Source organism: Macaca thibetana, chromosome 5 (genome assembly GCF_024542745.1).
Source record: "Macaca thibetana thibetana isolate TM-01 chromosome 5, ASM2454274v1, whole genome shotgun sequence".
In the NCBI taxonomy this organism is placed as follows: domain Eukaryota; kingdom Metazoa; phylum Chordata; class Mammalia; order Primates; family Cercopithecidae; genus Macaca; species Macaca thibetana.
In genome coordinates this window covers 178,263,329-178,286,798 of record NC_065582.1, presented here as the reverse complement: position 1 = coordinate 178,286,798, position 23,470 = coordinate 178,263,329, and the positions used below count along the sequence as shown (strand labels likewise).

General features: G+C 41.2%; 1 protein-coding gene across 2 annotated transcripts in view; it reads right to left on the bottom strand.

The window, feature by feature from the left end:
- STK32B (serine/threonine kinase 32B) overlaps window positions 1–23,470 on the bottom strand; it is a 411,092-nt gene that overhangs the window by 153,245 nt on the left and 234,377 nt on the right. The gene's annotated exons all lie outside the window — the stretch shown is intronic.

Sequence of the window (23,470 nt, the reverse complement as noted above, 5' to 3'; positions counted from 1 at the left end):
CCCTCCATTCCCTGCACATGCATGCTGCTCCCCACGTGGAGCTTGTTTCTGCAGCTCTTGAACGCAGTGGTGTTACGGGACATCCAAGTCTAGGCCTTAAGGGAATGGGCAGTTTCTAATTCTTGCCTCTTGGAACCCAGCCAGATCCAAGCCACATGAAGAGGACAAAAGAAGGAAAACCGAATCCCCAGCTGAGTTCCCAGTGACAGCCAGAGCCACTGGCCGCCACACAAGTCAGCCGCCTTGAGCATTTTGATATTCCACTGCAGCCCCAGACAGCATGTGGAGCAGAAGAACAGTCCAGCTGAGCCCAGTTACCCCACAAAACATGAGATGATTAAATGGTGGTGTTTTTACACCATTAAGTTTTAGGGTGGTATTCTGTTTTGTTTTTGAAACAGTAGAAAATTGATACAGTACCAAATTCATTTTTAAAAAATGCACTTGGGCTTTCTAAGGACTGAAGAGCCAACATATAGAATCTGAGACTGTTGTTAAACAATTGTAGGATAGCATCACATCACAAGATGTTGTCAAGTTCCTTGTAGATTCATGGGGTATAATAATGGAATCATGTAACATAATCACAGAATTGCAGAATATAATCATGGAAGCTTAGATCTGTGTCTTAGATCCTTAGATATTAGTCCGAATCAGTTAGGTCCTTCCCCTCACTTAACAGAACAGGAAACTGAGGCCCAGAGGGAAGAAGGGACTTGGTGAGTCAGTGTAGGTATGGGGACAAGAACCCAAATCCCCTGGCTCTCACTCGCTGCAGTGCCCTGATGACCATACACTGTTGGGATATTGCTGTAATGCACCCCCACTGTGTTCCAGTATCCTGGGTGTGCAGCCCTGGGGAGGGAGCCTGATGTATGATTTGGTCCCAGGACAGGCAACAGAACTGCATGCTTACAGGACAGGGAATTCCAGGGTTGGAAGGACCTCTAATCCTCTTCAGCTCCTGTTGCAGAGATTGGGGTCCAGGCGAGAGGAGATGGCTGGACACAAGTCGTATCTATCCTCTTTGTGTGTCTTACCCATTGTTTATAATTGTTCAGAAATTAAGGCAAGGAAGGGGGCTATTTATTGTGTCCCCAGATCATGAATTTACCAGGTGCTTACGGAACACCTACTGTCTGATAGGCACTGGGTTATGTGCTGGGGACACTGGGACAAAGAAACTGTCTTTGCCCTGGAGGAGTGCACAGTGCCCTGGGAGGGGCCAGGCAGACAGTCACTGACAATGCACGGGTGGGCATTCTAGGAGTCTTTCCAGGGTGCGGGGGAGTGTGGGAAGGGAGGAGGCCAGTGCTCCAGGAGGCGAAGGTGGGCGGGAGGAATTGGGAAAGTCATTGCCCATAAGGGGTTTACCGGGTCAGGAACACACAGGCTGTGTGACTCAGACAGAGAGGGAAACAGCGTGATCCATGGTGGGAGGCTGGATCATGGCCTAGTACCCACAACCTGCACAAACAGTGGAGGGCCACCTTTGGGAGTCACCGTGGTGACATGGATGAGCAGGAGTGGAGTAAGATACAGTCCCTGCTCCTCATGGAATTAGAGACCGGAACAAACCTCAGAGATGGAATGAAGTGTGTAGGGTCAGAGACTCACAGGAAGTGCTGCGAGGGTGGAGGGGGCAGGGCTGAAGCTGCCGTCTTTCTCCCAGGCTGTCCCGTGCTGAGAGGCCCTTCTGCCTTTCTGGGCAGAGGCACCCAGAGTACCCAGGGGCAGCCCAAAGCCTCACTGCTGCCCAGACGTTCCCAATATTTCTGTCATAGTTTCAAGGCACTATTTCTAGAAGTTTCAGTGAAAATATTTTTGTTTGCCCAGAAAGCTTTTATTACTGTTGATATTACTAATTATTATTCTCACTCTCACTCTCGGCCTCCCAAAGTGCTGGGATTATAGGGATGAGCCACCGAGCCCGGCCACCAGCTGGACTTTAGATCTGTTTCAGGGCCAGTATAACCTCATTCATGCTCCTTCCCCTCAACAAAGAGGAGCGCGTAAGTGACAGTCTCGCTGGGAAGCACAGGACTACCTTGTTTTACTGTACTTCACTTTCTTACAAATTAAAGGTTTGTGGCAACCCTGCCTCCAGTAAGTCTATCAGGGTCAATTTTCCAATAGCACCTGCTCAATTTGTATCTCTGTGTCACATTTTGGTAATTCTTGCAATATTTCAAACAGTATTATATCTGCTATAGTGATCGATGATAAATGGTCTTTGATGTCACTATTACAATTGTTTTGACGCACTGCAAATGGCATCCGTATAGCACCCAAAGCTTCATGGATGAATGTTGGATGTGTTCTCATGCTCCATTGACCAGTAGTTTCCCATCTCTCACTTTCTCCTTGGGCCTTTCTATTCCCTGAGGCACAACGACATTGAAATTAGGCCAGTTAATAACTCTACAAAGACCTCTAAGTGTTCAAGTGAATGGAAGAATCGCACATCTCTCACTTTACATCAAATATTAGAAATGATTAAGCCTAATGAGAAAGACATGCCAAATGCCAAGACAGGCTGAAAGCTAGACTCTTAACGCCATAAAGTTAGCCAAGTTATAAATGCAAAGGAAATGTTATTGAAGGAAATAAAAATTGCTACTCCAATGTACGCATGTAAGACATGAAAGCCAAACAGCCTTATTGCTGATATGGAGGAAATTTTAGTGGTCTAGATAGAAGATCAAATCAGCTACAACATTCCCTTAAGCCAAATCCTAATCCAGAGCAAGGCCTTAACTCTCTTCAATTCTGTAAAGGCTGAGAGAGGTGAGGGAGTTGCAGAAAAAGAGCTGGAAGCTAGCAAAGGTTGGTTCATGAGGTTTAAGAAAAGAAGCCATCTCCAGGACATAAAAGCACAAGGTGAAGCAGCAGGTGTTGATGGAGAAGCTGCAGCAAGTTACCCAGATGATTTAGCTCAGATCATTGGTGAAGGTGAATACACCAAACAGGAGATTTGCAAAGTAGAAAAAAAAATAGCAAATAGCTTTATATTGGAAGTAGATGCCATTTAGGACTTTCATAGCTGGAGAGGAGAAGTCAATGCCTGGCTTCAAAGGTTCAAAGGCAGGCTCTCTTGTTAGGGAGGCTCTCTTGTTTCAGCAGCTGGTCACTTCAAGTTGAAGTCAATGCTCATTTACCATTTTGAAAATACCAGGGCCCTTAAGAATTACGCTAAATCTATTCTGCCTGTGCTCTGTAAGTAGAATAAAAAACCCCAGATGACAGCACACCAGTTTACAGCAAAATTTACCAAATATTTTCAGCCCAATGTTGAGACCTACTTCTCGAAAAAAAAATTCCTTTCAAAATATTACCACTGTTAGTCACCCAAGAGCTCATGATAAAACAACATCCATCCTGCAGCTAATGGATGAAGGAGTAACTTTGACCTTTGAGACTCATTATTTAAGAAATACATTTTGAAAGACTATAACTGCCATAGATAGTGATTCCTTTGATGGATCAGGGCAAAGTAAATTGAAAATCTTCTGGAAAGGATTCACCATTCTAGATGTCATTAAGAACATTCGTGATTCATGAGAAAAGGTCAAAGTACTAACATTAACAGGAGTTTGGAAGAAGTGGATTCTAACCCTCATGGATGAAGTCGTGGGTTCGAGACTTCAGTGGAGGAAGGCACTGCAGATATGGTAAAAGTAGCAGAAAAACTAGAATCAGAAGTAGAACCTGAAAATGTGACTGAACTGCTGCCATCTCATGATAAAATGTTAAAAGATGAGGAGCTGCTTCTCCTATGGATAAGTGAAGAAACTAGCTTCTTGAGATGGAATCTGCTCCTGATGAAGGTGCTGTACACATTGTTAAAATGACACAAGAGGTTTAGAATATTACATAAACTTAGTTGATAAAGGGGCTGTAGGATTTGAGAGGACTGTCTCCACTTTTGAAAGAAGTTCTACTGTGTACAAAATGCAAACAAACAGCACCACTGGCTACAGAGAAATATTTCATGAAGTGGAGAGTTCATCACTGTGGCAAGCTTCATTGTTGTCTTATTTTAAGAAATTTTCAGTCACCCCAACCCTCAGCAACCACCACCCTGATCAGTAAGCAGCCATCAACATTGAGGAAAGACCCTCCACCAGCAAAAAGACTGTGATTTGTTGAAGGAAGACTCAGATGAGTGTTAGCATTGTACCTATCAAGTATTTTCAGATGAAGCTATGTATACTTGTTAGACATAATGCTGTTGCACACTGAATAGAGTACAGTATCGTATAAACATAACTTTTATAGGCACTAGGAAACAAAAAAGAATGTCAATAAGACCTGACTGGGGAGAGAACCTGCAGAGAGGGAAGCAGGGCTGGGAGCTAAATGCAGAAAGAGGCACTGTTGGAGGTACTGGCTCCCACCTCGTCAGAAGAAAGACCTATCCCTAAACTTCATATTTACATGAGCAATGACTGTTTTTTTAAAAAGTTAAGTTACTTTACTTTGAGTTTCTGTGACTTGGAACTCAGTTACCTGATACAAATTTTCATGTATTTGCTACTGGATAGAAGAATATAGATGCCCCAAAAGAAACCACAGGAATCAAATATAATATGCCTCCTACAGATGTGCAATTTTGTATTCTAATAGCTGATGGACTGTTGAAACATTACATTAATAACCAGTGAGTTCTGTACTCTCAAGTCACAGCTAAACTGTCAAAGGGTATCTCATTCAGTATTCCATCAGAACTCTCTGAAGGAGCAACATGAATTTTCAGAGGGAAACTTGCACACTGGAATGAATCCTAAAGAGGAAAACCAAAATGCAAAGAGAACAATAATTTAAGCAATAATTCAGGTTGTAGCTTTTTCTCACTGCAGATCCACATTCTGCCCCAGGCCACAGACCCTACATTCCCCAGGAGACTCAATATTATTACTGGAGAACAGAGAATGACCTTTCATTTCTCTCTCTGTAGTTTTGCACTATTCCACAGCTTTGTGACATTGTCCCTTTTGCTTCTTCTCGTATTAGAATTATAATTATATTCTCATAATAGTGCTGAACATTGTCATGGAAATGATGGAGATCACAAATAAGAGAGCTAAGCTCTATCACAGTAACTCTGACCTAATGGAAAAATCTGGATAATTAGGCTCTCTTTGCAAGAGCAAAGAAAATTGTGTGCTGTGAAGGCATAAATCCTTGCCTGGCTATTGCAATAGAACAACATAAAGAATGCGATTTTCCATGTTTTATTTTTAAAAAAATTATTAATTTCCTACCTTATTCCAGAAAGGATTCAGGTGACTTGTGAAATGTATATAACATAATGGAATTAAAAATAAGGAAGACAAAGATCAACTCACAGAAAAAAAGGAAACCAAGAAAATAGAATCAGGAAAAAATACCCCAATTTATGCCTCAAGATCCTGTGTGCTTGCCTGAAATGGGCCATCAATGTGCCTCAAATCTCCCCAGCACACAGAGTAAAAAGAGAAACGCGATCTGCCACATGATTCAGAGCTGATGTGGAAAAAAACCAATTGTTTAGGAAAAGCAAGATTTTTGTCCTGGTACTGAAATCAGCGGGAAATTTCTTCCACTGGATTCTTATGAAGATAGTGTTCTGTAATGTGGTGAACTATGGGTCCACATAAAATAACTCTAAACACAGTAATAAGTGGAACAGGAATTTTTTGCATGATGTGCTTCAAGGTAGGCTGAAGGCATTAAAAATCCAATTTCATAGAAGCACTGCTACATGGGGCAAAGCAATGAGACTGTGCATCATGCTCACGGATGAACTTTCTTCAGAACAGGATAAATTTAGAGCAGAGCATGAGGTGAATGTTCTTCAGGGACGACTTCACAAAGACGGGCTCACACACACAGCAGCAAGTACTCAGTAGGCTTCTCCTATGCATTTGGCTCTTGCCAGAAGCCAAGGATTTAGTGGGAGAAGTCAGCACTTGAGTGCTTAACTGGGCTTAAGATCTTCAATAAGGGAGCTGTCATGTTAGGACAAGTCCCTGGATGGACCCACACTCTCACAATTCTACACGTTCACCCACAATATTCCTTATTCCTGGAGCACCACCTCTGTCCTCTTGTCCATCACTCACTTCTCAGGTTAGTGCAGGGTTCCCAAACCCAGAGCAGTTTTGCTCCCCTGGGGACACTGGACAATGTGTGGAGACAGTTTTGGTTGTCACATTTGGGAGGGGTGCTGCTGTCATCTAGTGAGTTGGGGCCAGGGATGCTGCTAAATATCCTACAATGCACAGGACAGCCTCCACCACAGTTACCTACTACAAAATGGCAACAGCGCTGAGGTTGAAAAACCCTGGTTAAGACTGATGCTCCCTTCTTTAAGCCTTCCCTAACTCTGGAAACTGAGGCGGGCAACCCCCTAGTCCCTTATGATAATAACAGTTAACAGTGATGTGATGCATACTCTCTGCCAGACACCATTCTAAGTGCCTTATTTTCTTATTTTTATTTTTTGAGATGCAGTCTCCCTCTGTTGCCCAGGCTGGGATGCAGTGGTACGATCTTGGCTCACTGCAACCTCTGCCTCCTGGGTTCAAGCGATTATCCTGCCTCACCCTCCCCAGTAGCTGGGATTACAGGTGCGTGTCACCATGCCTGACTAGTTTATAGATATATATATATACACACACACATATATACACACACATACACACACACACACACACACACACAAACACACACATATATATTTTTGAGTCGGAGTCTCACTCTGTCGCCCAGGCTGCAGTGCAGTGGCTGGATCTCAGCTCACTGCAAGCTCCACCTCCCGGGTTCAAGCCATTCTCCTGCCTCAGCCTCCCAAGTAGCTGGGACTACAGGCGCCCGCCACCTCGCCCGGCTAGTTTTTTGTATTTTTTAGTAGAGACGGGGTTTCACCATGTTAGCCAGGATGGTCTCGATCTCCTGACCTCGTGATCCGCCCGTCTCGGCCTCCCAAAGTGCTGGGATTACAGGCTTGAGCCACCGCGCCCAGCCAGTTTTCATATTTTTAATAGCGACAAGGTTTCACCATGTTGGCCAGACTGGTCTTGAACTCCTTATCTCAAGTGATCTGCCTGCCTTGGCCTCCCAAAGTGCTGGGATTACAGGGGTGAGCCACCATGCCCAGCCTAAGTGCTTTATGTATATGCACTCATTTAATGCTCCCAACAATCCTTTGAGGTAGGAGTTATTACAAACTACCTTGGACAGCTCAAGACCTTGAGGTTGAGAGAGATTAAGTAACATGTCCAAGATGGCAGCCAGGGAATGGCAGAGCTGGGACTGAGCCAAGATAGTCCATGTCCAGAACCCAGACTCTGTGCTTGATGCCCTATAGCACTTTCCTTGCGGCCAAGTCACCATCGCTCTCCTGGTCTCTTTTCCCCACCAGCCAGTGAACTCTGAGTGCAGGGACCTAGCTAATTCAGCACCATCCCCTGCATTTAGCACATAGCCAGGAGCATCCCACACACTCCGGAATGAATGGGCCACAAACACCTGAAGCACCCACATTCTGTGGGGCACACTGGGTCAGTCAATGATGTCTACACAAAAGTGGGGCATTGTACAGAAAAAAGACAGAGGGTAGAGGGTTGATGGCGAAGGAAGGGTGCTAGGCCCTGCTGTTTATGTCACTGCCTACAGGAACCTGCTTTTTCTCTGGTCTCTTGTTGTCACATAGACAGGAACTCCCATTAGCCTGAGTGACTCACCGGTCTCTCTCCATAGCCTTCTCCCTCCCTTGCAGGGTGCAGAAGTGATAGATCTGATGAGTGAGTCTAGAAGCAGCAGCCGTGCTCAGCACAGCTCCCTCGGGCTCCCCTTCTGCTTCAGGACCTGCCCACAGAGGGCTTATACTCCTGCCTGCTCTCTCCAACAGCCAGGGCCTGGCTAGTGGAGGGGGACTTGCAGGTGACCACCGTTTCCTGTGCCTCAGAGGTGATTCCATTTCAGAACTCAAGAGTTAGCAAGCCGTTTCGGCTGCTGATCTACAGTGGGTTGCTCTGATTGACGTTAGCATGAATTGGATACTTCCACCTCTACCTGTCAGACTCTGGTCTCTCTGTTAGTCCTAAAATCAAGAAGGGAGAAGAGGTTTTCTTCATAGACCCCCTGCTCATCCCTTAACACTTGTCCCATCTAACCATGGGACGTGGGCATTATCACCCTCAATTGCCCAATGGAGGAAACCAAGTCCAGGAGAGGTTAACTGGTCCAAGGTCCCTAGGTCAGTTTTCTTGGAAAGCATGTCATCATCAGCCTCGAAGGCTGCTTACAAACTAAAGGTCAGCCATGCTAATAACACAGGAAATACACGTGAACACGTATGAGGGAGGTAGTGCCTGTTGCTGGGGGAAATCTGGAGTTGGAACAGCTTGGTTCAGCTCCTCCTCTTACCTGATGAGGGACTGACTCTCCATCTCACCTTGCCCAGGGCCTGGCCAACAGTGGAGCATCCACAAAACTTACGCAGTTGTTAAAGGTAGGGGAAGTGGAAAGGGAAAGGAAGAGTCTGGAGAAAACCCTAAACCTTTTTAGTCTCCAGGCAGCATGATGCCACTTGAACTATTTGAAACAGGTACCTTTCTTCTTCTTCCTGAGGCAAAAGTCACTGGGTGCCCAGAGATGATTCTGTGGGGTTCAGAAAATCTGTGCAGCCAGGAAAAGCCACATGTCTACAACACTCATCTCCTGTGTTTTTACTGGGTGGCATCTGCAGGAGCAATGAGCTGGGCATCTCCTCAGGCCACTTTCCATTCCATCTGACCACTGAGGGGAGCAGATGGAGGGGAGGTCTCACCCACTATGCTCACCTCTAGCGATTCTTAAAAATGTAACAGCCAGCAAGAGAGGAGCTAAGAATAGCCTCACAGGCTACAGAAATCCAACTATGGAGCGCTGGGCTTTCTGACAGCTCATATTGTACAAGGAAAAAAGAGCTTATCAAGCCTGACTTGTGCTTGATACATGTCTTTAATAACATTCACAATGATAAGGTTTTTATTATTTTTTTTATAGACAAGGTCTTGCTGTATTGCCCAGGCTGGTCTTGAACTCCTGTCCTCAACCAATCCTCTTGCCTTGGCCTCCCAAAGTGCTGGGATTACAGGTGTGAGCCACTGTGTTCAGCCAGCCCCCCGTTCCCCCCCACCCACCTTTTTTTAAATTTGACTTGAGGTGCAAGAGTCTTAAAGCCACTCAAACATGATAGCTCTCATCGTTCTTCACACCGGACTGATTCTCACCTCCTATCTCCTTTCCAGGAAGCCGAAGGAAGCTGGTTAGCTTCCAACTGCCTCCCGTATACCAAGGCAACAACATAGGAACCTCTCAAAGCCATCCAGCACTTCCAGGCAGAGGCAGTTTGGGGCAGAAGCGATTGTGTGATGAGGCGAAGGCAGGCTACAGGTCCACGTTGCCCCCGTCCCACTCCATGGAGGGGCTTTGAAACAGGCACCAGGGGCTTTTGATAGAGGAGACAGTGGGATAAATGCACAACAAAGGAGAGGCATACATACTGTTCACGGGGACAGTGAGCCTGAAACAGTAGCTCCAGCTCCCTTAGCAGTGGAAAGAAAGCAAAGGGCAATGCAGAATGACCAATGCAGCTCTCACCACTTGATTAAATAAGATGAAGCCAAACTGCTGTTCTTGGGCCAAATTCCAAAAGAAATTTATAACTTGCATTCTCTTACAAGGGGCATTGAATGAAAGAATGGGGAAGGAATAATGATAACTCACACACGCTGAGTGCTTCCTATGTACTAGCCATGGTCCTAAGTGCTTTTTATAATACCATTGACGGAGGCTCCTGGCTCTATGTGAGCTTTTTACATTGGAGATGTCACTTAATCTTCCAATGCTTTAGTGCAGGCATTATTATGGCCATTTTAGAGGTGACAGAACTGAGGTTCGGAGAAGCTGAGTAACTTGCCTAGTGTTGCACTCAGCTTTGCTCCAACCCCCTCCCTCTGAAATCCTTTTGCCAACCACACCTTCAAAGCCCTTTTATACTCTCTCAAAGACCCTTCCCTTCAGCCACACAGTACACACCCTTCTGAGTCTACAGTGATGAACTTTTCAGCATTCAGGACACATGCATCGTTTGTTGAATATAATCAACCTGTTCCTAAAAACCAGTCATTCTGTTTGAAGACACTGAAAATATATTTCCCACTACTTTAAGTGGGAAAAATTACAATGCATCGCTCTTCAAACCAAATTTCTCAACCAATTTCTTCAAACACAAGGTAAACACAACAAAATAGACAGGAGATCCATCTGCTAATATGTCAAGTGTTTCCATTCCATCCTCATGATCAAACACTAAATATAGTGAATGATGTTTTAGTTTTGGGTTTTTGCAGTAACAGGGTCTTGTTTACCCTCAGCAGTGTCTGAGACCCACATCCCTGTGGCGATAGATACTTAATATGATTTTTCAAACTGACTACACTTGGTGCTGACGTTTCACTAGCTGTACCTGAAATGTAACTTGAGACTTGCCCTGATATCACATTGTAAAAATGTTATATTGAGTTTCAGGACTGTAAATCTAATTTTTTCCATATAAACAATAGCTGAAAAAGTATTGATAGATACATCCAGGGTTGAGTCATGTGAAATTGCCAGTGTTTACCCAGTTTTGACCACAGAAGTAAATTTCATATGGTTCAATCTAATACAGTCCACACAGCCTTAGTAATAAAAATCAAGAGGCACTGGACCAGGAAAATGTTAACTGCAGAGGCGTTCTGCAGGGTGAGTATGCCTGAACGTTTGCTGAACACCTGCTATGTACCAGGCCCTATCATGGGAGGGGGAATCATTCATCAACCAGATGTGGTCGCTCTACTCAAGGTGCTCACTGTACTCTAGGAGGGGAAGGACAAGGTAGCGTAGAAACACATAGGGGAGGGACCTATCAAAAAAGGCGAGGGATTCTGAAAGGGAAGAGACGTCTAGGTAGAGTGGAGACTTGAATTGGCTCATCAATGTCTGTTCCACCCTCCTGCAAGAGTGTCTTCCTGTAACTGCAAAGGCTAGAAATCTGCCAAGCTCATTTCCCAGACTCCATGCAGCTAGAGCTCCTTCATGATGTAGGTTTCTCAGTAAGTTGCATCCACGTAAGACTCAGCAAAGTGGGGCGATGTCTGAGGTCTCATTCTGGGAGGCAGCTTCTCAGCTGCAGCAGGGGCAGCCACATCCTCTGCAGGTCAGTTCTCCCTGTGACTTGGGGCAGAGCTCTGAGTTTCAGCCCAGAGTCAGTTCTTCTGCCTCCCAGGGATTCTGAGAAGACATTTCATACCCTGTAACAAATCCCTTTCTCTGAACTAACTAGACTGTATTCTCTTCCTTGAAGCTGAGCCCTGGTTGCTACAACCAGAGAAGAGCAGAGAGCAGAGACAATAGTCCGGAAATAAGGAACAGCATGAACAAAGGCTGAGAGGAATAGTGAGCATGGGTTCAAGCTCTGGATGGCTGGGGTGAGTGCTGGAGAGGGGTAAGATGGGAGTGAGGAGGAGACCCTTCAAGAAGGGCTTTGTACGTCATGATGAGAAGTTTGGACTTTATTCTTGCACAAGGGGAAGCTACGAAGGAGTTGGAAACAGGAGAAAGTCCTGGTCAGATCTGAGTTTTGGAACAGCTGCTCTGGCGGCTACATATCCGATTAGTCGGAGGACTTTTGCTTTAGGCAGGAGAGCAGTTGAGTCATTATTGCTTCATTGGTAAGCAGTGATGAGCCCCATTCAGCCGAGTACACAAACCCTATTGAAGTGTACAGACTCTGGAGGCAAAGTCCTAGGTTCTGGGCCCCATATCCTCATTAGTCATACAGGGATTATCGTGGTGTTTACGTCCTGGTGCTGCAAAGATTTCATGAGTTATTATGAGTCAAGGGACTGGAAAACTGACTGACATATAATGAGTGCTTGAAAAATACTTGCTATTTTTGGGCAGGCGCGGTGGCTCACGCCTGTAATCCCAGCACTTTGGGAGGCCAAGGTGGGCGGATCATGAAGTCAGGAGATCGAGACCATCCTGGTGAACATGGTGAAACCCCATCTCTACTAAAAATACAAAAATAAATAAATAAATAAATAAATAAATATTAGCCGGGTGTGGTGGTAGGTGCCTGTAGTCCCAGCTACTTGGGAGGTTGAGGCAGGAGAATGGCGTGAACTCGGGGGGCAGAGCTTGCAGTGAGCAGAGATCACGCCACTGCGTTCCAGTCTGGGTGACAGAGCGAGACTCCATCTCAAAAAAAAAAAAAAAAAAAAAAAAAACTTTGCTATTTTTATTATTCTCAAGAGCTTTCCCATGAATCCAGCCTACTGCATCCTTCTTCAGGATGAACTCTGCTCCGGTCACCCTGAAGGACTTGGAGTTAGTCAAATATGCTCTCTCTCTCATACCTTTGTACCTTTTCTTATGCTGTTCCTTTGTCTGAAAGTACCTACCCTGTGATTCTGGGCCTAGCCAATTCACCATTTAAATCACTGCAGTGATGTCCCAATATACCTGGAATAAATTCAGGATCCCTTAACAGCCTACAAAGCTCTGTGTGATCAGGACTCTCCAATCTCATTTTATCTTGCTCCTGACTTTGTTTTCTTCATCTATTTATTTTGACTTTCATTCTTCTTTCTGTTCCAGGGTTGAGATCTTCGCACTTGCTGGTCTCTCTGCCTGCAGTTCTTACCCCTGCTCCATCTTCCTATCATTCCTTCTCATCATTTAGTCTTAGTTCCTAAGACAACTCCTCAGGCAGGCCTTCGTTCACAGCCTATTTTTAGAAGCCCCACTTCTTTCTGACATCCTATAATTTTCTCTAAGCCCCTTTAAACCTTTCTTCATAACATTTATCCCTACGCAAAATAATCTCATTTACTCACCTGTTTCGTTGTGTCCTGTCTGCCCTTTCCCCCTACACACACATATACACGTGCATGCATTCACACAAGCACACACACACACGGATGCATTTACACAAGCGTGCGCACACATGCACGCACACACACACACACGCATGTGCACAAGTACACACAAATGCAAGCCCTGAGAGCCAAGGCTTTCTCTACCAGTGGTTCTCAAACTTCAGCAGGCATTCAGAAGCACCTGGGGGCCTTGTGAAAACACAGATTGCTGGCCCCACCTCAGAGTTGCTGACTTGGTAGGCCTGGGATAAAACCTGAAATTTGGCAACTCTATACATACAGATCTTCAGGTGATGTTGATCCCGTTGGTACGGGGACAGCACTTTGAGAAGTGCTGAGCTACATTTTTCACAGTTCTATCCAGAACACTCAGATGAATTCCTAATGAACACAGAAGCTCATCAATAGATTTTTAAGTCAATAACTCTTATCTATTCGTTTATCCTTCAAATAAGGAAATCACTTGTCACCTTCTCCAAGAAGCCTCCCAAACAAGAATAGGAGCTCTTTGCAGATGGCACCTTGTCTGACCTCCCTGGAATCCTCCAGTATCCACTCAGGGCCTGGTCCAGGGCAGGAGTGTTCACTGAGTGTTGCTTCAGTGGTTAAGCCTAATGTCCTCCTTACAAATTTTTTTTTCAACTTATATATCTATAACTTGAAAAATATATAAACATATTTATACAGAAAGTAGCATAACAGACACATACATATTCTCCATCAAAACTAAGCAGACGTTACATTTTGCCTTATTAATGTCAGCTCTCTTTAAAAAATAAAATACTCAGCCGGGCCCGCTGGCTCACACCTATAATCCCAGCACTTTGGGAGGTCGAGGCGGGCAGATCAACTGAGGTCAGGAGTTCGAGATCAGCTTGGCCAAGAGGTCAAAACCCCACTTTTACTAAAAAAACAAACATTAGCTGGGCGTGGTGGCATGCACCTGTCATTCCAGCTACTCAGGAGGCTGAGGCAGGAGAATAGCTTGAACCCAGGAGGCAGAGGTCACAGTGAGCTGAGATCGCACCACTGCACTGCAGCCTGGGTGCTGGAGTCTCAGGGGAAACTGCAGTCTGGGCGACTCCGTCTCAAAAAAACAAAAAAACAAAAAAACACTCAAGAATTGGCTTACTCCATCCGTTCCTTCCTTCATCTACTCTTTCCAGAGGTATTAACAATTAGTACTTGATGTTGAGATATTCCTTATTTCTTTTTACTTTTACTACAATATATGCATCCATAAATCATAGAAAATTGTGAAACAGATAAACATAATATATGGTTTTAGATAATATTGAGTTTATGCATATTAATTACTTGAAGCAGTGTTTGACATATAATTAAATACTCAGTAAGCATTGCTGAGTATTATTGTTACTGTTTTGTGGCTTATCTTCCCTCTTAAAGAAATTCTTGTAAAATTTATCCAAGATACATATAGATCTGTTTGTTTCGCTTGATGTTATCACTATTTTTAAGCTAGCCATTCTGACAGGTGTGTGGTCACATCTCATTTGCATTTCCCTAATGGACATTTTGCATTTTAATGTGCATTTCACTAAAGGCGTAGGAAGATGAACACTGTTTCATGTGTTTATTTGTATGTCCTCTTCTGTGAAATGTCTGTTCATGTCTTTTGCTCATTTTTAATTGGATTAAAAAAATTTACTGTTAAGATTTGATAACTCATTATATAGTCTAGATACAAGTCCTTTGTCAAATACGTGGTTTGCAAATATTTTCTTCTACTCTGTAGTTTGTTTTTTAATCCTTCTTCACAGAGTCTTCTGCCGAGCATAAATCTTCAATTTTAATGAGGTCCAGTTTATGAATTTTTACCTTTATGTAACATGCTTTTGGTCTGAAGCAAGTCTGAAGACTCTTCACTTAGCTCTTCACTCTTCACTTTTTCTATCAATGTCAAATTTTTAAAACAAACTTTGTATTTTTATTTTATCTCCTTTATTTAATAGAAAGTTTTAAAATACCCTGCAAATTTCCCAGCCCGTTTTGCTACTTTGTTGGCTATGTGACTGGTTCTATTTTCTCCTATGATATTTTTTCTCAAAATTTTACAGTTTTACACTTTACACTTCAATCCATGATCCATTTTAAGTTTTTGTTTTTGTTTAAGACGGAGTCTTGCTTTTGTCACCCAGACTAGAGTGCAATGGCTTGATTTTGGCTCACTACAACCTCCGCCTCCTGGGTTCAAGCGATTCTCCTGCCTCAGCCTCCTGAGTAGCTGGGATTACAGGCGTCTGTCACCATGCCCAGCTAATTTTTGTAGTTTTAGCAGAGACAGGGTTTCACCATGTTGCCCAGGCTGGTCTTGAACTGTTGACCTCAGGTGATCCACCCGCCTCGGCCTCCTAAAGTGCTGGGATTACAGGCGTGAGCCACAGCGCCCAGCTGAGTTGTTTCAAAATACGTAAGGCATGAGGTTTGGGTATGGTTCATTCTTCTGCTTACAGTCGTCCAGTTACTATTTGTTGAAGAAGGTATCCTTCCTTCATGATATTGCTTTTGAAATTTTGCAGTTGGGCATATTTGTGTGGTTCAAATTCTGTTTCATTGATCTATGTGTCTGTTCCTATGCTAATACCACATTGTCTTGATTACTGTAGTTACATAATAACACTTAACATTGAGTAGGCTGACTCCTTCTGCTTTATTTTTCTTTTTCAAAATCACTTAGCTATTATAGACCCTGTGACATTTCACATTAATTTTAAAATAAGTTTGTCCATGTCTGCAAAAAACTTTTCTTGGACTTTGATAGCAACTGCATTAAATCACTTGGAGGAGAATTGTTATCTTTACTATGTTGAATCTATGAACATGGTGTGTTTCCACACTTATTTAGGTCTTCTTTGATTTCTCTAATCAGCATTTTATCATTTTCAGCATATAAATAGTGTAAATGTTTTTGTTACATTTATATCTAGGTAGTTTATTATCTATGCAATGACTGTAAATGGGATTTTTAAATTGTTGCTTTCCGCATGTTTGTTGTTAGTATATAGAAGTGTGATTAATCTTTAGATGTTAATGCTGTATACTGTAACGTTGTTGTCACAGTTCTAAGTTGATCTTTATGCATGAATGTTGTAGAGCACAACCTTGCTGTCACAATTGTACACACACACACATACATACTTCTTAGTTCCAGGATATTTTAATTTTAATAAATTTGTTGTTATTTTTTAATGTAAACAACGATGCCATCTGAAAATAGAGACAGTTTTATTTTCTTTTTTCTAATTTATATGCCTTATTTTTCTCTTGACTTACTGCAGTGGCTAGAACTTCCAGTAGTTTACTAAATAAGAGTAGTAAAAGCAAAAATCCTTATCTCATGCCCAGTCTTAGGGGGAAGGCATTCAGTCTGTCACCATGATGTTCCTTATAAATTGAAAAAGTTACCCTCTATTTCTAGTTGCCTGAGAGTTTTTATCATGAATGTTTACCACAGATGTTAGATGCAGAAATGCTCTTTCTGCATCAATTGATATAACAATAGGATTTTTTCGTTAGCTTGTTGAACATGGTAGATTACATCGACTGCTTTAAAAATATTGAACTAGCATTGCATGTCTACAGTGAATCCCAATTTGTTGTGGTGTGTAATTCTTTTTGCACATTGGTAGATTCTACTCGATAATAGGTTGGAGCAAAAGTAACTGTGGTTTTTGCAAAAAAACAGTTACTTTTGCTCCAACCTAATAATATTTTGGTTTAGATTTTTGTATCTATATTCAAGAGCTATGTTGGTCTTTCTTTTATCATACTGTCTTCATCTGCTTTTGTTATCAGGATAATACAAGTTTCATAAAATGAATTTAAAAGTATGCACTTCTCTTCCATCTTCCAGAAGAAATTGTGTAAAACTGGTGCTAATTCTTCCTTAAACATTTGATAGAATTCTCTCATGAAACCATCTGAACCTGATTTAATTTTCAGGAGCTACTGTGAATTTAATTTATTTAACAGATATAGGAGTGTTTATTTTTTCCTTGGTTGAATTTTGGTAGTTTGTGCTTTTTGAGGAATTGGTCCATGTCTTTTAAGCTGTCAAAATTATAAGTAAAAATGTGTTCACAATATTCTCCTTATCTTTTCAATGGCTGCAGAATCTGTATTGGCAGCCTCTGTTTAATTCCTGGTTTTCATTATTTGTTCTTCTTTCATTTAATGTTTGCCAGTCTTGCTAGAGCTTGATCAACTTTCTTAAATATTTTTGAAGAATCAGCTTATCCTTTCATTGATTTTCTCTATTGCTTTCCTGTTTTCAATGTCATTGATTTCTACTGTTTATTATTTCATTCTTTCCGCTTGCCTTGGGTTTATTTTGCTCTTTTAAATTTTTATTATTATGTTTAATTGACCCATAATAGTTGTACGTATTTACGAAGTACTGTGTGATATTTTGATACATGTATGCAATGTATGATGATAAAAATCAGAGTAATTAGCATAAGCATCATCTCAAATGTTTATCACTTCTTTGTGTTGGAAACATTCAAAATCTGCTCTTCTAGGTATGTGAAAATATACAATAAATTGTTGTTAACTAAAGTAATTTTATAGTGGTACAGGATTTTTTCTATACCACATCTACATAGGACTTTTTTCTCCTAGGCAGATGTATTTTTATATCTGTTAACCAAGCTTTGGCTATCCTCCCTCCATGCTTATTTTCCCTGCCACTTTTCCCCACCATTAGTAACCACTATTTTACTCTCTACTTCTATGAGATCAAATGTTTAGTTCTTACACATGAGAGAGAATATGAGACATTTTCTTTTCTGTGCCTGGCTTGTTTTATCTAACATAATGTTCACCAAGCTCATCCATGTTGCCATGAATGACAGAATTTCATTCTTTTTTATGGCTAAACAGTACTCTATCATGTACATATACCACGTTTTCTGTATCCATTCATCTATTTGCGGACACCTAAGGTGATTCCATATCTTGGCTATTAGGAATAGTGCTGCAATAAATGTGGGAGTGCAGATACTTCTTCTGCATATTGATTTCTTTTACTTTGGATATATACCTAGTAGTGGGATTGTTGGGTAGTATGATAGTTCATTTTATTTCTATTTTTTTAGGACGCTCCATACTGTTTTTCCATAATGGCTATACTAATTTACATTCCCACCTACAGTGTGCAAAAGTTCCCTTTTCTCCACATCCTTGCCAGCATTTGTTATCTTTGTCTTTTTGGTAATAGCCATTCTAATTGGGGTGAGATGATATGTCATTGTGGTTTTCATTTACATTTCCCTCATGATTAGTGATGATGAACATTTTTTTCCACATACGCTTGCCATTTGTATGACTTCTTTTGACAAATGTCTATTAAGTTCGTTTGCCCATTTTAAAATCAGATTATTTGCTTGTTTTTTGCTGTTGAGTTGCTTCAGTTACTTTTATGTTCTGAATATTAATCCCTTGCCAGTTGAATAATTTGCAAATATTTTCTCCCATTCTGAAGGTTGTTTATTCACTCTGTTGATTGTTTCCTTTGATGTGCAGAAGGTGTTTAGGTTGACATAATCCTATTTTTCTTTTTTGATTTCTGAGATGGAGTCTTGCTCTGTTGCCCAGGTTGGAGTGCAGTAATGTGATCTAGGCTCACTGTAACCTCCACCTCCTGGGTTCAAGCGATTCTTCTGCCTCAGCCTCCCGAGTAGCTGGGACTACAGCAGCTTGCCACCACGCCCGGCTAATTTTTGTATTTTTAGTAGAGATGGGGATTCACCATGTTGGCCAGGCTAGTCTCAAACTCCTGACCTCAGGTGATCCACCTGCCTTGGCCTCCCAAAGTGCTGGGATTACAAGCGTGAGCCACTGTGCCCGGCCCCATTTTTTCTATTTTTGCTTTTGCTGTCTGTGCTTTTGAGGTCCTCTCCATAAAAATCATTGTTCAGACCAATGTCCTGAAGCATTTCCCCTATATTTTCTTCCAGAAGTTTCATAGATTCAGGTATTACATTTAAATCCTTAATCCCTTTTAAGTTGTTTTTTATATAATGAGAGATAGGTGTCTAGGTTCATTTTCTGCATTAAAATATTCAGTTTTTCTGGCACCATTCATTAAAGGGACTGTCCTTTTCCCCAGTAAATGTTATTGGTACCTTTGCCAAAAGTTTGTTGGTTGTAGATATGTGGATTTATTTCTAGATTCTCTATTCTGTTCCATTGGTCTATGTGTTTTCATGTCAATACCATACTGTTTTGGCTACTATAGTTTTACGGTACATTTTGAAGTCTGGTAGTGTGATACCTCCAACCTTGTTCTTTTTGCTCAGGATTGCTTTGGTTATTCTGCATCTTTTCTAGTTTCATAAAAATCTCAGGATTTTTTTTCTATTTCTGTGATGAATGTCATTAGTATTTTGATAAGGATTCCATTTTAGGTCACTTTTTGTAGTATAGTCATTTTCACAATATTACTTCTTCTAATCCATGAGCATGAGAAAACTTTCCAATTTTCTGTGTCTTCTTCATTTTCTTTCGCCCCTGTTTTATAGTTTCCCTTGTAGAGATCTTTTACCTCCTTGGTTAAATTTATTTATATGTATTATTTTGTAGCTATTGTAAATGAAATTGTTTTCTTAATTTCTTTTCCCACTAGTTTTTTGTGGGTGTATAGAAATGCTGTTACATTTGTATGTCAGTTTTTACCTGCAACTTTACTGAATTCATTTATCACTCCTAAGAGTTTTTTTGTGGAGCTTTTAGGGTTTTCTATATATAAGATCATGTCGTCTGCAAGCAGAGACAATCTGATTCTTCCTTTTCAATTTGGATGCCCTTTATTTTTTTTTTTCTCTTGCATAATTGTTCTGTCTAGGACATTTAGTACTAAGCTGAATAACAATGGTGAAAGTGAGCATCCTTGTCTGGTTCCAGATATTAGAGGAAAGCTTTACACTTTTCCTTGCTCAGTATGATGTTGACTATGGGTTTGTTATGTATAGCCTTCATTTTGTTGAGATATACAAGATAATTTATTAAACAAATATTCATTGAATACCAACTACACGCTAGGCACTGGTTTAGGTGTTCTGGATACAATATTAAGTAAAAGGAATCATGTCCCTGCCTCCATGGTGTTACCTGATAAGAAGAAGGCACCTGGCACATATGAATGAGTGACTAAATGAATGACACTAACTTTCCGATGCTAAGCACACAGAGTGATTGACACATAGCATGTACTTACTCCTATAATCTTTATAGTAACTCTAGAGGAATACACAAAAATACGTATTTTACTAAGGAAGAAACTGAGGCGTTGGAAGAGTGTAGATTACTTAAAGTCACCTACTTGGGAAAAATGGTGGATAGGAGTCAGGACTAACTTGCAGCTTTCACTTGGATGGACAGAGTAGCATGTGGAGAACCACTCGTGAACTCTTGTTCCAAGAACTATTGGAGAAACATACCAAGAAAGCCAAAAGAATCCAAAGACCTTTTGAAGGAAGTGGACTGATGCTGCAGGCTCTGTGGGACAGCCAAGAACTCTGAAGACAAAGGACATAATGTCTTGGGAGCTCTATGGCCCCGCCCATCTCCTCATCCTCTCCATACAGTTACAGCTGATGCACTCTTGAAAGTGACACCTCTTGGCTGGAGGCCAACCAACACAAAACCAGCACACTTAACAAAAACACAACTGAGGACCCTCACAGAGTTCACTTCACTCCCCTGCCACCCCCACTGGAGTAGGTGCTCATGTCCATGGTTGAGAGACCTGAAGATGGATCACAAGTGTCTTTGCAGATACTCTCCAATACCAGCCCAGAGCCTGGTAGCTCTGCTGGGTGGCTAGATCCCGAGGAGAAATAACAATCACTGCAGTTTGGTTCTCAAGAAGCCCCATCCCTAGGGGAAAGGGGTGAGCACCCCATCAAGGGAGTACCCCACGGGACAAAAGAATCTGAACAGCAGCCCTTAAGTCCCATATCTTCCCTCTGACACACTCTACCCAAATGAGAAGGAACCAGAAAATATGGTAATTCTGGCAATATGACAAAACAAGGTTCTCTAATACCCCCAAAAGATCATACTAGATAACCAGCAATAGATCCAAATGAAGACAAAATCTGTGAATTGCCAGAAGAAGGATTCAGGAGGTCAATTATTAAGTAATCAAGGAGACACCAGAGAAAGGTGAAGTCCAGCTTAAAAAAATAAAAAAAAAGAGAACAGGAATGGAAACTCTCCAGTGAAACAGACAGCATAAATAAAAAACAATCACAACTTCTGGAAATCAAGAACACATGTAGAGAAATGCAAAATGCACTGGAAAGTCTCAGAAATAGAATCAAACAAGTAGAAGAAAGGACTTCAGAGACTGAAGACAGGGTTCTCAAATTAAATCAATCTGACAAAGACAAAGAACAAAGAATTTAAAAAACGAACAAAGCCTCCAAGAAGTTTGGGATTATGTTAAATAACCAAACTTAAGAACAATTCGTGTTTCTGAAGAAGTGAAATCTAGAAGTCTGGAAAACATATTTGAGGCAATAATCAAGGAAAACTTCCCTGGACTTGTTAAAGATCTAGACATTCAAATACAAGTTCAAAAAACACCTGGAAAATTCATCACAAAAAGATCATCACCTAGGCACATAATCATCAGGCTATTTAAAGTCAGGACAAAGAAAATCATCTTAAGAGTTGTGAGGCAAGAGCATCAGGTAACCTATAAAGGAAAACCTATCAGAATAACAGCAGATTTCTCAGCCAAAATCATACAAGCTAGAAGGGATTGGGGTCCTATCTTTAGCCTCCTTAAACAAAACCGTTTTCAGCCAAGAATTTTGTGTGCAGCAAAACTAAGCTTCATAAATGAAGGAAAGGTACAGTCTTTTTCAGACAAACAAATGCTGAGAGAATTTGCCACTACCAAGCCAGCATTAGAAGAACTGCTAAAAGAAGCTCTAAATCTTGAAACAAATCCTCAAAACACAACAAAATGGAATCTCCTTAAAGCATAAATCTCACAGGACCTATAAAACAATAATACACAAAAAAGCAAGGTATTCAGGCAACAAACAGCACAATGAATAAAACAGTACCTCACGTCTTCATACTAATGATGAATATAAATGGCCTAAATGCTCCACTTAAAATATACAGAATGGCAGAATAGGTAAGAACTCACCAACCAAGTATCTGCTCTCTTCAAGAGAATCATTTGACACATAAGGACTCTCATAAACTTAAGGTAAAGGGGTGGACAAAGATTAAAGCTACAACAGTTAAAAAAGTCAAAGAGGGACATTATTTAATAATAAAAGGACTAGTCCAACAGGAAAACATCACATATCCAAATATATATGCACATAACACTGGAGCTCCCAAAATCATGAAATAATTACTACTGGACCTAAGAAATGAGATAGACAGCAATGCAATAATAATGGGGGACTTCAATGTTCCACTGACAGCACTAGACAGGTCATCAAGACAGAAAAGAAACAATGAACTTAAACTATACCCTAGGACTTAACAAATATTTACAGAACATTCCACCCAAACAACTGCAGAATATACATTCTTTTCATGAGCACATGGAACATTCTCCAAGAGGGACCATATGATAGGCCACAAACAAGCCTCAACAAATTTAAGAAAATCAAAATTATAGCAAGCACTCTCTCAGTTCACAGTGGAATAAAATTGGAAATCAACTCCAAAAGGAACCCTCAAAACCACGCAAATACGTGGAAATTAAATAACCTGCTCCTGAATGATCATCAGATCAACAATGAAATCAAGATGGAAGTTTAAAAAATTATTTGAACTGAACAATAGTAGTGATACAACATATCAAAACCTTTGAGATACAGCAAGAGTAGTACTAAGAGGAAAGTTCATAGCATTAAATGCCTATATCAGAAAGTCTGAAAGAGCACAGGTGGACAATCCAAGGTCACATGTGAAGGAGCTAGAGAAATAAGAAAAAACCAAACCTACACCCAGCAGAGGAAAACAAATAGCCAAGATTCGAGCAGAACAAAATACAATGGAAACAAACAAAAAAAATATAAAATATAAATGAAACTAAAAGCTGGTTCTTTGAAAAGATAAATAAAATTGATAGACCATTAGTGTGATTAACGACAAAAAGAAAAGAGAAGATCCAAATAAGCTCAATTAGAAACTAAATGGGAGGTATTACAACTGATACCACAGAAATACAAAAGATCATTCAAGGATGCTATGAACACTTTTACACACATAAACTAGAAAACCTAGAGGAGACAGATAAATTCCTGGAAATACACAACCTTCCTAGATTAAACCAGGAAGAAATAGAAACCCTGAACAAAGCGATAACACATAGTGAGATTGAAATGGTTATTAAAAAGTTACCAATAAAAAAAATGTGCAGGGCCAGATGAATTCACAGCTGAATTCTATCAGACATTTAAAGAAGAATTGGGACCAATCCTATTGAGACACTATTCCAAAATATAAAGAAACAGCCGGGG